Genomic DNA, 12921 nt, shown 5'->3' with positions numbered 1-12921 from the left:
CTTGTCTCTGACTTCCTCTTGGTGGAGCTGAACAGCACCCCTCAGCTCTCTGCTGCTTTGAGAACAAAGATTTTTGTCGTTGCTTTTATTTTAGTAGTAAATTAAGGTTTTAAACCTAAACATTTAAATTCAGTTATATTTATTTCAGTAGTAACTGAAGGTTTGTACTGCTCATTTCTCCAGGGAAATAGACAAGGGCTAACCCAAATACTAAAGTAGTAAGACATTTTTGTCCTGATTTCCTTGTCTGTTGTCTGGGTTGCCCTTCTTGGCTGGCTCTTCAGGAGCCTCGAGCCTTGTTATCTTCTACTTTTATCCTGCAGATAAGCTGTTCCTCAGTTTCCCCCCCCTTCATTTGCTCCATTTGTCCATCACCCCATCTTCCCCTGATCTCTTCATTTAGGAAGATGTCTAGAGTCAATTCCTTACTGCTTTTAGAAGGCTCACTTTGAGCAGATCAGCAGTGGCAAATCAGTAGGTGATTCAAAAGACTCTCAAGCTATAATTTACATCTTAGGAAAAGCCTGAATAGGTAGCTCTCACTTTTCACAAAATTTTTTCTTACCTGTCGATAATAATATTAACAATGAATCTGCCTGTTCAAGATGGCTGACAGAGCATACCTGTTCAATTGTCCTCCCTTCCCAAATTCTGTGAGAATGAACTAAGAAATATAAACATTGAACATAATAACTTATATTTCTACTTTCACGTACACTCATTTGATATTCACAACAAATCTGAAAGTTAGGCAGTAATGGCTACATTTTAGCTAAGGAAGCGAAGGCGCAGACAGAGACTAGCTTGCCCAAAGCAAACAGCCAATCAGTGGAGGAGCTGGCAGCGCAACCCAGACGTCCAGGATTGTCTCATTCAGTGCTCTAGTTTGTCGAGGTTATTTTGTTCTGCGAGTCCAACCATCCGACCAGGCAGCCTCAGTTTCTAATTGCCTTAGAATTGCTTATATGGTGAAACAACTTTATATCTAATTTAAAATTCAAAGGTCTGTTTTTGTTTGCATTAGATCTCAATTTACTGCATAGGCTGTATCTGGTCTTACCATCCATCCCTCCTGTAACACAGGCCCTCTCCAGAGTAGCAGAATTTTCAGTGGTGTGTGGGCGATGCCCAAGATTCATTGAGCTGGCCATCTTAGGCAGCTCTCTATCGCATTTAGTATTATGACAGTATCTATGTTTTGGTTTGGCGGATAAAATAATAATGCAATTTGATACATGGTTTCTTAAAACTTTTTACCTTATTGGTGTCTACCTGAAAGCAATGCCAAGTGTCCAGTTTCTAAAAGTGATGAGCAGAAATAGATGAGGCAGGTGTCTATGGAGAGTTTGTCTTGTCCTTGAATTCAAAAAGGTTTGAGAACCATGGTTTCAGATCATCCTAAATAAAATGCAATATTCCTGAGCAGTTGTGTAAAGAGGAAATGCACCCAATCCACGGCTTTACTGACATCATTAGGCAAACGATTATTGACCAAAAGCTGTTTAGGATAAAAGTGAGCATAAATCCTTATACTGGCCAAGGCAAACAACTTTTAGCTGTACATGGCAGATAGATATGAGTGAATTCTACAAATGAAACCAAATCACACCAGACAAACAAAACACTAGTACCTAAATCTGAGAATTTGAGAGCTGTCAGATAAGGTGGTAACCTACAAGATGTATTTGATAACGAACAGATTTGAATATACTGACATTTAAAAATAACAATTTTTCTTATTTGCTCTATGCTTTTCAAGAAAATTTCTTATTTGATTGCATTTATTATAGAATTTGGGAACAAACTACTTGTTATTTTACTATATGGACATATTGACTGCTACTTTTTGGTTACATTCTCTACCACCCTCTGTATCTTGTTCACTGATTATGTATAGACAGTACATATTCACACACGTACCATGTGTACCACATATACAGATACACTATGTAGTTAGTGGCTACCACACATACATACACACATACACATCAGGATTATATTGCACATGATATATTGCAAGCTTTTCTCCCTTAAATATATAATGAATTTATTTGCATGGGAACAAGTAGACTTATACATTAAAAAGTGCCTTATGTTCTAGGCCAATTTGTAAGCACACAGGCTGCTGTAGAAGATGAGGCCCATATTACTACTGAATTTCCACCCAGCTGGCAATATCCATTGCTTCTATACATTGGATTTAATTTTTTATAGTTTATCATTTCCAGATCGGTGTTCAGGGTTTAGGTAGCTGGTTGATAGAGAAGTATAGGCATTCCTTGTTTAGGCATGGGATGATTTCCTGGAACTGGGAGACCAACCAAATGAGCAAAATGAGCAAGAGGTGGTGTTAGCAGAACATAACCTCTCTGAAGGCGCTTTTCTGTAATTGATCTTGTAACTACCTTGAATTCTTTTTTTTTTTTTTTTTGAGATGGAGTCTCACTCTGTTGCCCAGGCTGGAGTTGGAGTTGGCTCACTGCAACCTCCGCCTCCCGGGTTCAAGCAATTCTCCTACCTCAGCCTGCTGAGTAGCTGGGATTACAGACATGTGCCACCATGTCCAGCTAATTTTTCTGTATTTTTAGTAGAGACAGGGTTTCACAATCTTGGCCAGGCTGGTCTTGAACTCCTGACCTTGTGATCTGCCTGCCTTGGCCTCCCAAAGTGCTAGGATTACAGGTGTGAGCCACCACGTCTGGCCCTTGAATTCTTTTAAAATCTCCTAATGTTAGGAGATGCCTCAGGCCAAAGTTTTTTAGGCTATGATTCCCTCAATTTTGGTCATTCTTCCCAAGCTGCAGTGGTAATGCCCTGACTACTTTTGACAGGCACCCTGTTTTCCCTGCCGTTTCTCTGAAGGCATCTTGAGCTGCTTTAAAAGTTGTGTTTTAATACTCAGTGTGATAATCTTCCTCGCCACTTTTGAATCACTTTCAGCACAATTACTTGCAAACTTTTTGTTATCCATCATGAGTCAAAAACCTTCAGTGGAACATGGCATGAGGGCAGGAAGAGACAAAGTGACCAAAGATAGTGGTGTAACAAGGGTGGTATTGGTGGGAGCAGTCCCCTGTGGGTGCAGGCAGTGAGTGGGCACATTGTCTGTAAAGAGCTTAAAAACAGTAATAAGACAAAAAATTGGTCTGCTTTGTTATCACTGAGCACCAGCAATTCTAAATGATGTCAGTGATAAAATTCTCCTCTGTACCTCAGCTGACTGTTCCCATCTGCTGCCGCTCCGGGAATACCACTGCTGAGCAAACACTAGATTTCCAGGCTCTGTCCACAGTGAAGGAAGCACAGTTGAGTTCATTAGTACTTTCTGGATGACAGCATTAAAATATCATAGCCACATGTGGCTGTTTACAGTGATATCAATCAAAATAAAATAATATTAAGAATTCACTTCCTCAGACACATTTTAAGAGCTCATTAGCTCTATGTAAGTAGTGGCTACCATACTGGACAGTGTAGACACAGAATATTACCATCATTAATGAGAACTCTAGGAGACAGTGTTGCTTTAGACTACCAGCAGTCTGGCCATAAAAAAAACATATATTAAATTCACTGCTCAGATGTACTGTATATAGTAAACATGATTGCATGTATTACATATATATAGTCATAATATTTATGAGAATAAATAGTGGCATAACAAGTCAGCATTTTATGGGGCAGCATTAAATGACATAGCATCTTTGCCCATAAAAGTTTGAGAGTAGTATAGCTCAATGTTAATATTAAATGCCCACTTTGTGCCAGATACTAGGCTAAATATTGGAGACAGCAGAGTAATTAATTGAATGCCTGCCTAGGAGTAGTTTAGATCTAGTAGGGGAAACAAAGAGGTAAACAAATATTACATTGCAGTGAGATAGTTTTAATAATTGAAATGTGTTTATAGTATGTGGCCAGTACAAAGGAGGGCTTAATAAGCTATCTCTACCTTGAAGGTGGAACTTGGTATTTCAAGTATGTGTGGGAAAGGGCAATATGGCAATATAATTGGAGAAATGAAGACCTAGGGTGATTTACTCACAAGGATCAATTTAGCTCAGGCTACTGTAAAAAGGAATAAACAAGGTGGTTTCCAGGCTTAAGGAAAAGGGGTGAGCTTTACTGCAAGCACTGATGTTGTTAACCTGGAGGATGAGTTAGGTTGTCAGGATTAGAAATGTCAGCTGAGTTAATGTCATAGAATCACAGTGTCATAGAATCATAGAAGTCATTGTATGAAGATTGAATTATGGATAATAAGTATGAAATGAATTGGGGATAATGGCATGCTAAGACAGGGAAGTGGGGAAGAAATAATAAAGGGCAAAGTATAGCAGGAAAAAACAAAGAAGCACTATTTCACCCAATGTTGAGTCCCACCTAGAATAACATTTGTGCTTTTGGCCATAATGAAACCAGCAGAGTAACTGGAGCTCCAGAGTGGGGGTAGTTTTGTCAAACCCCTGGCTTCTAGGGACATTGGTGCCTTTAAAACACTTGTAGGGTAAATATAAACAGTACTTATTGCAGTGGCTCTCAAAATTTAGTGAACATAAGAATTACCTAAGGAGCTGTTAGAAGAGATTTTCTGGGCAAGTCCCCACTCCACTCGAGTATGTTTGGGATGAGGCCAATAATTTGCATTTTTAACAACCATCCCAGGTATTTCTTATGAAAGTGGCCCCACTGACCACAGTAGGAGAAATACTAGTTTATTAGAACAATGAAATGGGAAAGAAAGAAGTCAGGACACATGAAGACTTCCTGGTCACTTCCCTTTCAAAAGAAGAGAAGGAATATACAAAGTGAATATTAGTTTTGATTTCCAGAGAAATTTTCATCTAAAGCAAATGGTAAATGGATTCCAGACATTGGCTATTACACGTGGAAATGAGCTGACCCCATTAAGAATAGTAAGAGGGAAATAATTGCTTGCACTTTAAGATTTATTTAATTTGCAACATAGGTTTATTAACAATAATTTGTTCATTTCTATAAATTAGGGACAAGGCTAGGGTTTGTCTAGCCACAGCTCTGGGTGAAATTCTAAGCAGACACTTAGTGAAAATCAGGTCTTTGTTGTAGCCAGCATGCTGCCTCTCCATTAGTTCTCAAAGATCCTTTTTAAGTTCCTCTGAGGAATGTTTCTCACTCGAGATAAAGGGGAAGCTCAGTATCCTCCTAGGTCACCATTATTGATCTGCCCTAAACTTTCTTTCTTACCAAAATGAAGGGCTCTGTGTCAAGGGATCTTCATGGAAGAAAAGCTCCTCTCAGCACGCAGGGCACAAGATGGCTGATGTGGTTGATGTTCTGTATCCTTGGGGATAAAATTGAGGAGAAAGGGTAACTGGGCTTCTTGGAGTAGAAGAGAGACAAAGTCTAGGAGAATGTGGTAAGGTGTTTTGAACCTCTAGGGCTTCCTTATGTTTGATGTGGGCATTCTTTATAACTCTAATTTAGTCATAAAGTCCTTAAATGGGTAGTGTTTGGTCCTTATTGGATGGATGGCATGGGCAAGGGGGGCCTGGGGAACGGGAAGTCTTGGAGAGAACTCTAAGGAAGGAAATCCATAAAAGAGGGAGGAGAACAACGTGCCCTCCCAGAAGCCTGCTGGAAAGGAAGGCTGATGGAAGGTGCCTAGAGATAAGGTATTGAGTCAGAAAATGTTAAACAGAAGAGTGCCTTTGGTAAATGCTGAAAATCTCGTGGCGGCTTATTGTTATTGCCCTGATACAAAGTTCCATCTTCCTCATTTGCCTGGGACCAATATGTCTGAGCTCCCTCCTCCTGGACAGGAAAGTAACTACCTAGTCATTCTGGGGACCCAAAGACCTTGCTACCAAGTGGGTCTCCTAACTACCACTGGGCTGGCTAGACAAAAAACTTTCTGGGTGATGGTAGCCTTGAGGTTTGGCTAGGGTCACCCTCCCATGACCCAGCATAGGATTGGCTGGAGGCTGAGGCAGATGGATAGACTGGGGAAATTCAGGGCTGATGAGAAGGAAGCCACTGGCCCACAGGATCACTGCTGAAGCAGTTTATCTTCTCTGAGTTTTCAGTTTGAGGAAAATCTAACTATAGAACAAAACAAAAAGTCTCAACAAGTGCTATTTATATTCCCATGGAAACACTCTCATAATCTAAAACAGTGGTTTTCAAAGCGTGTTTCCTGGACCGGCAGTATTAACATCACCTGGGAAACTGTTAAAATTGGCAAATTCTCAGGCCCCACCCCTGACCTACTGCATCAGACTGTCTGGATCTTAGCCAAGAGCATTAGCCATCTGAAGAAAACATTTTCTCAAAAGTTCTGTAATCCTTATGCCCCTTAGCTCTAACTAGGTTACTGTTTTGGAATTTTTAGGAATTTGAGGAAAATGTTTTGGGCATGCCTCCCGCCTCTCACTTGGAGCACACAAAAGAATACCTAGTGCATAGACAAAACTCAATACTTCTATCTCTTCACCCATGGCATGAGCTCTTATTAATATATATGTTTTTTCCTTTTCTTTTCTTTTCTTTTTTTTTTTTTTGAGACAGAGTCTCGCTCTGTTGCCCAGGCTGGAGTGCAGTGGTGCCATCTTGGCTCACTGCAACCTCCGCCTCCTGGGTTCAAGCAATTCGCCTGCTTCAGCCTCCCGAGTAGCTGGGATTACAGGCATGTGCCACCACACCTGGCTAATTTTTGTAATTTTTTAGTAGAGATGGGGTTTGACCATGTTGGCCAGGCCGGTCTCAAACTCCTGACCTCATGATCCACCCACCTTGGCCTCCCAAAGTGCTGGGATTACAGGCGTGAGCCACCGCGCCCGGCCCCTAAAAAATTTTATTTTTATTAGCATGGAAAATCCATAGCAAATTGTAAAGCTGCAGATGCCATGTTAACACCAAGGTCTTGCAAAATGTGTATACTTACAGGATGTGCAGATGTCTTTGTAAAATTCATGGAAAGAGAAAGAGAAAACAAGGCGCACAGGCACAGGCTCCAGAGAGGCAGTGACACCTGCTGCTCAGCCTGTGTGCCTTCCTGGCAGGTGCTTCCATTACTCAACCTTAATGATGGTGGTTCTTACAGTGGCTCTCGTGGCAGGCCTGCCTCTGACTTCCTGATGCACCATCATCTGCTGCTGCCTTCAGCAGCTGCCATATTTTATTCCTCCCCCTCCATTTCTTACTTGAGTTGAATTCACGTGAGGTTGCTAGATTTACCAAATAAAAATACAGGAAGCCCAGTTAAATTTGAATTTCAGATAAACATTGAGTAATTTTTATAGCATAAGTATGTTCCATGCAATACTAGGACATAGTCATACTAAAAATAATTTGTTATTTATCTGAAATTCAAATTTAAGTAGGTGTTTTGTGTTTTATCTGGTAAGCTTACTTTAAGGAAAAGGAATTACCATTTCCAGTTGCCTAACTCAGGAGGGGCATTTTCTTTTAGAAAGGAATACACTTTGCCATATAAATAAGGACAGCCTTATCTGCATACACCTGTGCTATCTATTAAGCTAGTCACTAGCCACCTATTGAGGACCTAAAATGGGACTGGTCTGAATTGTGTAAATACTGAGTTTTGAAGAATTTGTGTGAAAGAGACTATAAGATGTCTCGATGTTTTTTTACAAATAGGTTATATGCTGAAATGATTTTGGATGTATCGGGTTAAAAAGTATTGTTAAACTCTCTTTTCCGGCTGGAACCATGGAGGGTGTTGAAGAGAAGAAGAAGGTTCCTGCTGTGCCAGAAACCCTTAAGAAAAAGTGAAGGAATTTCACAGAGCTGAAGATCAAGCGCCTGAGAAATAAGTTTGCCCAAAAGATGCTTCGAAAGGCAAGGAGGAAGCTTATCTATGAAAAAGCAAAGCACTATCACAAGGAATATATGCAGATGTACAGAACTGAAATTCGAATATCGAGGATGGCAAGAAAAGCTGGCAACTTCTATGTACCTGCAGAACCCAAATTGGCGTTTGTCATCAGGATCGGAGGTTATCAATTGGGTGAGCCCAAAGGTCTGAAAGGTGTTGCAACTTCTTTGCCTTCATCAAATCTTCAATAGAAACTTTGTGAAGCTCAGCAGGGCTTCAATAATGTGCTGAGGTTTGTAGAACCATATATTGCATGGGCATACCCAAATCTGAAGTCAGTAAATAAACTAATCTACAAATGTGGTTATAGCAAAATGAATAAGAAGCTACTTGCTCCGACAGATAATACTTTGATTGCTTGATCTCTTGGTAAATATGGCCTCATCTGCATGGAGGATCTGATTCATGAGATCTATACTGTTGGAAAATGCTTAAAGAAGCAAATAACTTCCTGTGGCCCTTCAAATTATCCTCTCGACAAGTTGGAATGAAGAAAAAGACCACCAATTTTGTAGAAGGTGGAGATGCTGACAACAGGGAAGACCAGATCAACAGGCTTATTAGAAGAATAAACATGCCTACCACAACTATTTTTTGTAATCTAGCCAGTTAATAAACAGTACCTGCTCTCAAACTGAAAAAAACAAAAAACCAAAAAGTATTATTAAGATTAATGTAGTCTGTTTCTTTTTCCTCTTTGACTGTGGCTATTAGGAAATTTAAAATGGCATAGGTAGCTTGCATTCATAGTCCACATTCCATTTCCACTGGACAGTGCTGGCCTGGAGCTGGAGCCGAGTCCGGGAGATATAATGACCATCAGGCCAGGAGCAAAGTGCCACCCTTTCGAGAAAGTGTGAGATTCTCCTCATTATAAGCTTGTGGCTTAAATGGCTGGCAGTGTACAGGTTCTTTGAATGCAGTATTTATTCACATAGTTTTCATTTTCTGTCCTGACAAAAACTTGGTGATGTTTGAATGATTACAGAACAAATAGGATTGTGGTTTATGTTTCCTATTATGCATATTTGGCAGTTGAATTACGACATTAGATTGGGACATAGTGAGAGGGGGCAGGATACGGGGTAGGAGGAGGGGAGCAAGTTATAAAAGGCCCCAGTTCTGGGAAGCTGGGCTGAGTTGTTCTGTTTAACTTCTTCTTCCTTTATTCCTATGGTTTTATGATTGCAAATTGGCAGTGGCAGGGCAGCTCTGACTATATTTGCTAGAAGCAGATGTCCACATTAATTTAGATGTTTAGGGATTAAAAATCATAGAGGGTGGCGCTAGGAAATATAGAAAATGCCAATGAAAATTTTTGTCAGGCAAATTAAATCTTTGCAAGTCCCCCGACTTCTGAAAACTATTTACAGAACTGGATTCTGAAAGTGGGACATCTTTTTATAACATAAAATATCTGGGGATTTCAAGGTTTAGATCTAGGACTTTTAAGTCCTGTGTTTGATCTGCCAACCCCTCCCTCTTTCCTCCCTCCATTACTTAACCTTTTTCCCTGAAGTTCCTGGAAAGCAAATAAACATTCGTGAAAGCAAAGGAAACAAAAATTTAGGACCTTTTAGAAGCCAAGAGCTTGGTCAATGGTAAAATAACCTGATCTTTACCAAGCTCCATTTAAAATGTTTATGCCAACCATGTCAAATTGAAGAATCAGTTCTCAGCTGTAGGATCCACCATCTGTTGATTTCCATTTTTTCTTCCTGATCTCACCACCCACTGTCTGGGATGCCACATTGCCCTTCACAGATGCTTTGCCACCTGATTCTAAGATGTGACATCCAAGATCTCCAGCCAGAAAAGGAGTTGCTGCCACATCTTGTATGAACTAGCAATCAAGTGGCTATTTCGTCTAGCCCATTAGCCCTCCACCCACCCCCTTGGTCTTTCACTTGGCATTACTTTCAGTATCTTGAGGATTATTGTAGTACTGTGTAACACATGGCCTTTCAGTAAGAAGAGCGTTGATGGCATTGCCTGGCAGAAGGAAGTAGAGAGCAGAGGCTTAGGGGCTGTGTGCCAGATGGCATTTTGGGAGAAGGAGAACATCTCACTTCTTTGAAGGCGTGAGATCTCAGGTCCAAAGGAGACTGAGTGTGTAGGAGGAGTGGTAGCTACTGACCAGGAAGTTGTTGCTGGCTGCACTTCCCTCCTGATAGGGAATCCTGGATTGCCTACAGAGGGGTCTGAGGCAATTGTATCTGGTTTGGGGTTCTACCAAGTGAAGCTGGAGATTTGTAAAAGCTTGTCATCTATTGATCATTGGTCCTTGTACTATACCAATGTGGAGATGGAGACATAGTGCAATTTGCTTAGATTTAGGTGCCAAAAAAAAAAAAAATCAGACGTCTCAGGCTCATCTCAACAGATTATATTGCCAAGTGTCAAGTATTAGACTATGACTTCATTCTCCTTATTTACTGCCTAATTATAGTCATGTTGTGCACCACTGTGTTTGTACTATTTTGAGATTCAGCTATAAGGCAGTGCAGTTTATCATAGCAAATCAAAGCAGGTGAGAGGAAGGACAGGGTTTGGGTGTAGCCTAGTGTGTTTGATGGTGGTGAGGCATAGTCAGCAAGACAGAAAAGGAACAGGACCCAAGGGCACTGCAATCTCTCATCCTGGTTGAGGCATGAGATGGGAGAATGCCCCAACAGGTACAGCAATGATGGTAAATACAGGCAGATAGTTCCAGCTAGGGCTGGAAAGATCTAAAGACTTGTTCACTCACACATCTTGTTGGACCTTAGTTGGGGCTGTTGGCCTGAATACCTACATAGAGACTGGTGATAGTGGGACATCAGCCTCAGGTGTTCAGCTCTTCCATGTGGCAGCTTGGACTTCCTCATAGCATGGTGGCTGGGATCCAAGAGCTAGGATCCCAGGAGAAGGAGGTAGAAGCTGCACGTCCTTTTCAGACCTAGCCTCAGAAGTCACACAGCATTACTTTTGCCATAGCCTGTTGGTGTAGAAGTCCTAAGCCGCTGGCCAGAATCAAATGGAGGAAACATGGACATTACTTTTCAATGAGAAAAACATTAAAGAAATTTGGGGCCATATGTTAAAACACAATCTGTCCTATGACCACAATTGTTTACTTTCCTCCCAAATGCAACATATATTCACTCCATCAAAGATTCTAGAAAAATCTCATTCCATTATTAAATCAGGCTCAGACTCGAGGTCCACATGCAATTGAGGCTCCTGCAGTGTGGTTCCTCAAGTCCATCTTCCTGAGTACCATCCTTCTCAATCTGAAAACCTGTAAATTAAAGAGACTGATGATCTGTCCTACAGTGGTGGAACAGGAATAGGATAACTGCAGTAGATACTCCCATTCAGAAAGTGAGAAAGTAGGAGGCACACAGCAGCCACTGGTTCACAGCAATTCTGAAATCTCCAAGGCACATGTGGCTAATTCCTTTATTAGGGCTTACTTTGCTATTATACTTATTATCTGAGAATGATCTCCCATGGTTCTTATCTCTGCCCTCTAGGCTCTGAGTTACTCTTCCTTGTCCTTGAGAAATGGACCCATAGGTAATGCTAGGAGATTTGAGAAGAGAGGAAGCTAGTACCTGGCTCACTTGTTCATAGGAAGCAGAGCTCTGGATCCTGGGTTTGGTTCTGGAGCAGGGATCTGGCAGTCCCTGGGCATAGAGACTGGTGATAATGAAACATACGGACCTGGTTCTTATAGTAGGGAGTAGACAGACATTAATGTCTCAGGCCCCTTGCACAAAATGAGGGACTGGGCTTAGGTATTCTTTAGCTCCGGTAGGGTAGAGAACCCAGATAAATAAGGGAGTTTTCCTATAAGGAAAAGATTAAAACTATTTCAGTCCATGGGAGCTTGGTCAAATTGACAAAAAATATGCTTAGTTTTTTTTTTTCTGGAGCCAAATTCACTTCCTAGAAGTAAATCCGGGCCCTTTGAGAGCTGAATTGCTTTCAGCAACATTAATATAATACATTAATTTGCTATTCCTAGGTGATATCATGAAGGAGTTTTAAATTGAGGTAGTTTTCCTGCAGAGCTGCTAGAATATTTTAATTATTTCCTTATGGTATATATTTCGCTTACTTCCAAGTGGGATTGAGGCAGTATACATCTAAAAAGATTATCAAAACAAAAATAAAGGATCAGAAACTATATAAATAAGTGTGCTAAGACTTAGGGTTAATTTAGTAACAATGACTGAATATTAAATGTGCTCTAAGCTTCATTCCAGAACATACTTTCATACAGCTGTGTCTATGTTTGGTATGTCTTTGAATATGCATAAGAGTCTAAGTATTTGCTTCTGGAAATATTTACTTCCAACTTCTTTAAAGATAAAGCATCTCATTTATTTAGAATGGAATGTTTGAAGTTGGAGGAGTCTTTAGAGATCATCAACTCCAGCTTCTTCTCTCTGCAGCTGAAGGCTGGAGGATCCAGAGAGATTCAGGGGGTTGCCCAAAGGTCAGACTGATTGATCAGAGTTGAAGTTGACTTCATAGCCCAGTGTTCTTTCCTCTACACCATAAAGGAGCAATTCTTTTTTTTTTTTTTTTTTTTGAGACAGAGTTTCACTCTTGTTGCCCGGGCTGGAGTGCAATGGTGCAATCTCGGCTCACCGCAACCTCCGCCTCCTGGGTTCAAGCAATTCTCTTGCCTCAGCCTCCCAAGTAGCTGGGACTACAGGCATGCACCACCACACCCGGCTAATTTTGTATTTTTACTAGAGATTGTGTTTCTCCATGTTGGCCAGGCTGGTCTTGAACTCCCGACCTCAGGTGATCCGCCCACTTCGGCCTCCCAAAGTGCTGGTATTATAGGTGTGAGCCACCGTGCCCAGCCCATAAAGGAGCAATTCTTAGAGCTGAAGTTTTCAGAGTCACTGTTAATTAATAATTTAATGAGAAAGGAAAAAACTATATGTTTGCAATAAAAAAATATGATTTGATATACACAGATCTGATTTTAGATATGAAGTGGCTCTAAACACACATGAACCAGCAGGCTCATGGCTGGACAGTGGTAA

At 40.8% G+C, this 12921-nt stretch overlaps 1 protein-coding gene and 1 pseudogene across 2 annotated transcripts in view; both read left to right on the top strand.

Moving 5' to 3' along the window:
* Positions 1-12921, top strand: part of CPNE4 (copine 4) — a 746304-nt gene that overhangs the window by 33393 nt on the left and 699990 nt on the right. The window lies entirely within an intron of this gene.
* On the top strand, positions 5231-8489 carry LOC100980384 (large ribosomal subunit protein uL30-like; annotated as a pseudogene).

This window comes from Pan paniscus, chromosome 2 (assembly GCF_029289425.2).
Source record: "Pan paniscus chromosome 2, NHGRI_mPanPan1-v2.0_pri, whole genome shotgun sequence".
In the NCBI taxonomy this organism is placed as follows: domain Eukaryota; kingdom Metazoa; phylum Chordata; class Mammalia; order Primates; family Hominidae; genus Pan; species Pan paniscus.
The sequence above is the reverse complement of the archived record's forward strand: the minus strand, read 5'-3'. Positions and strand labels throughout refer to the sequence as shown.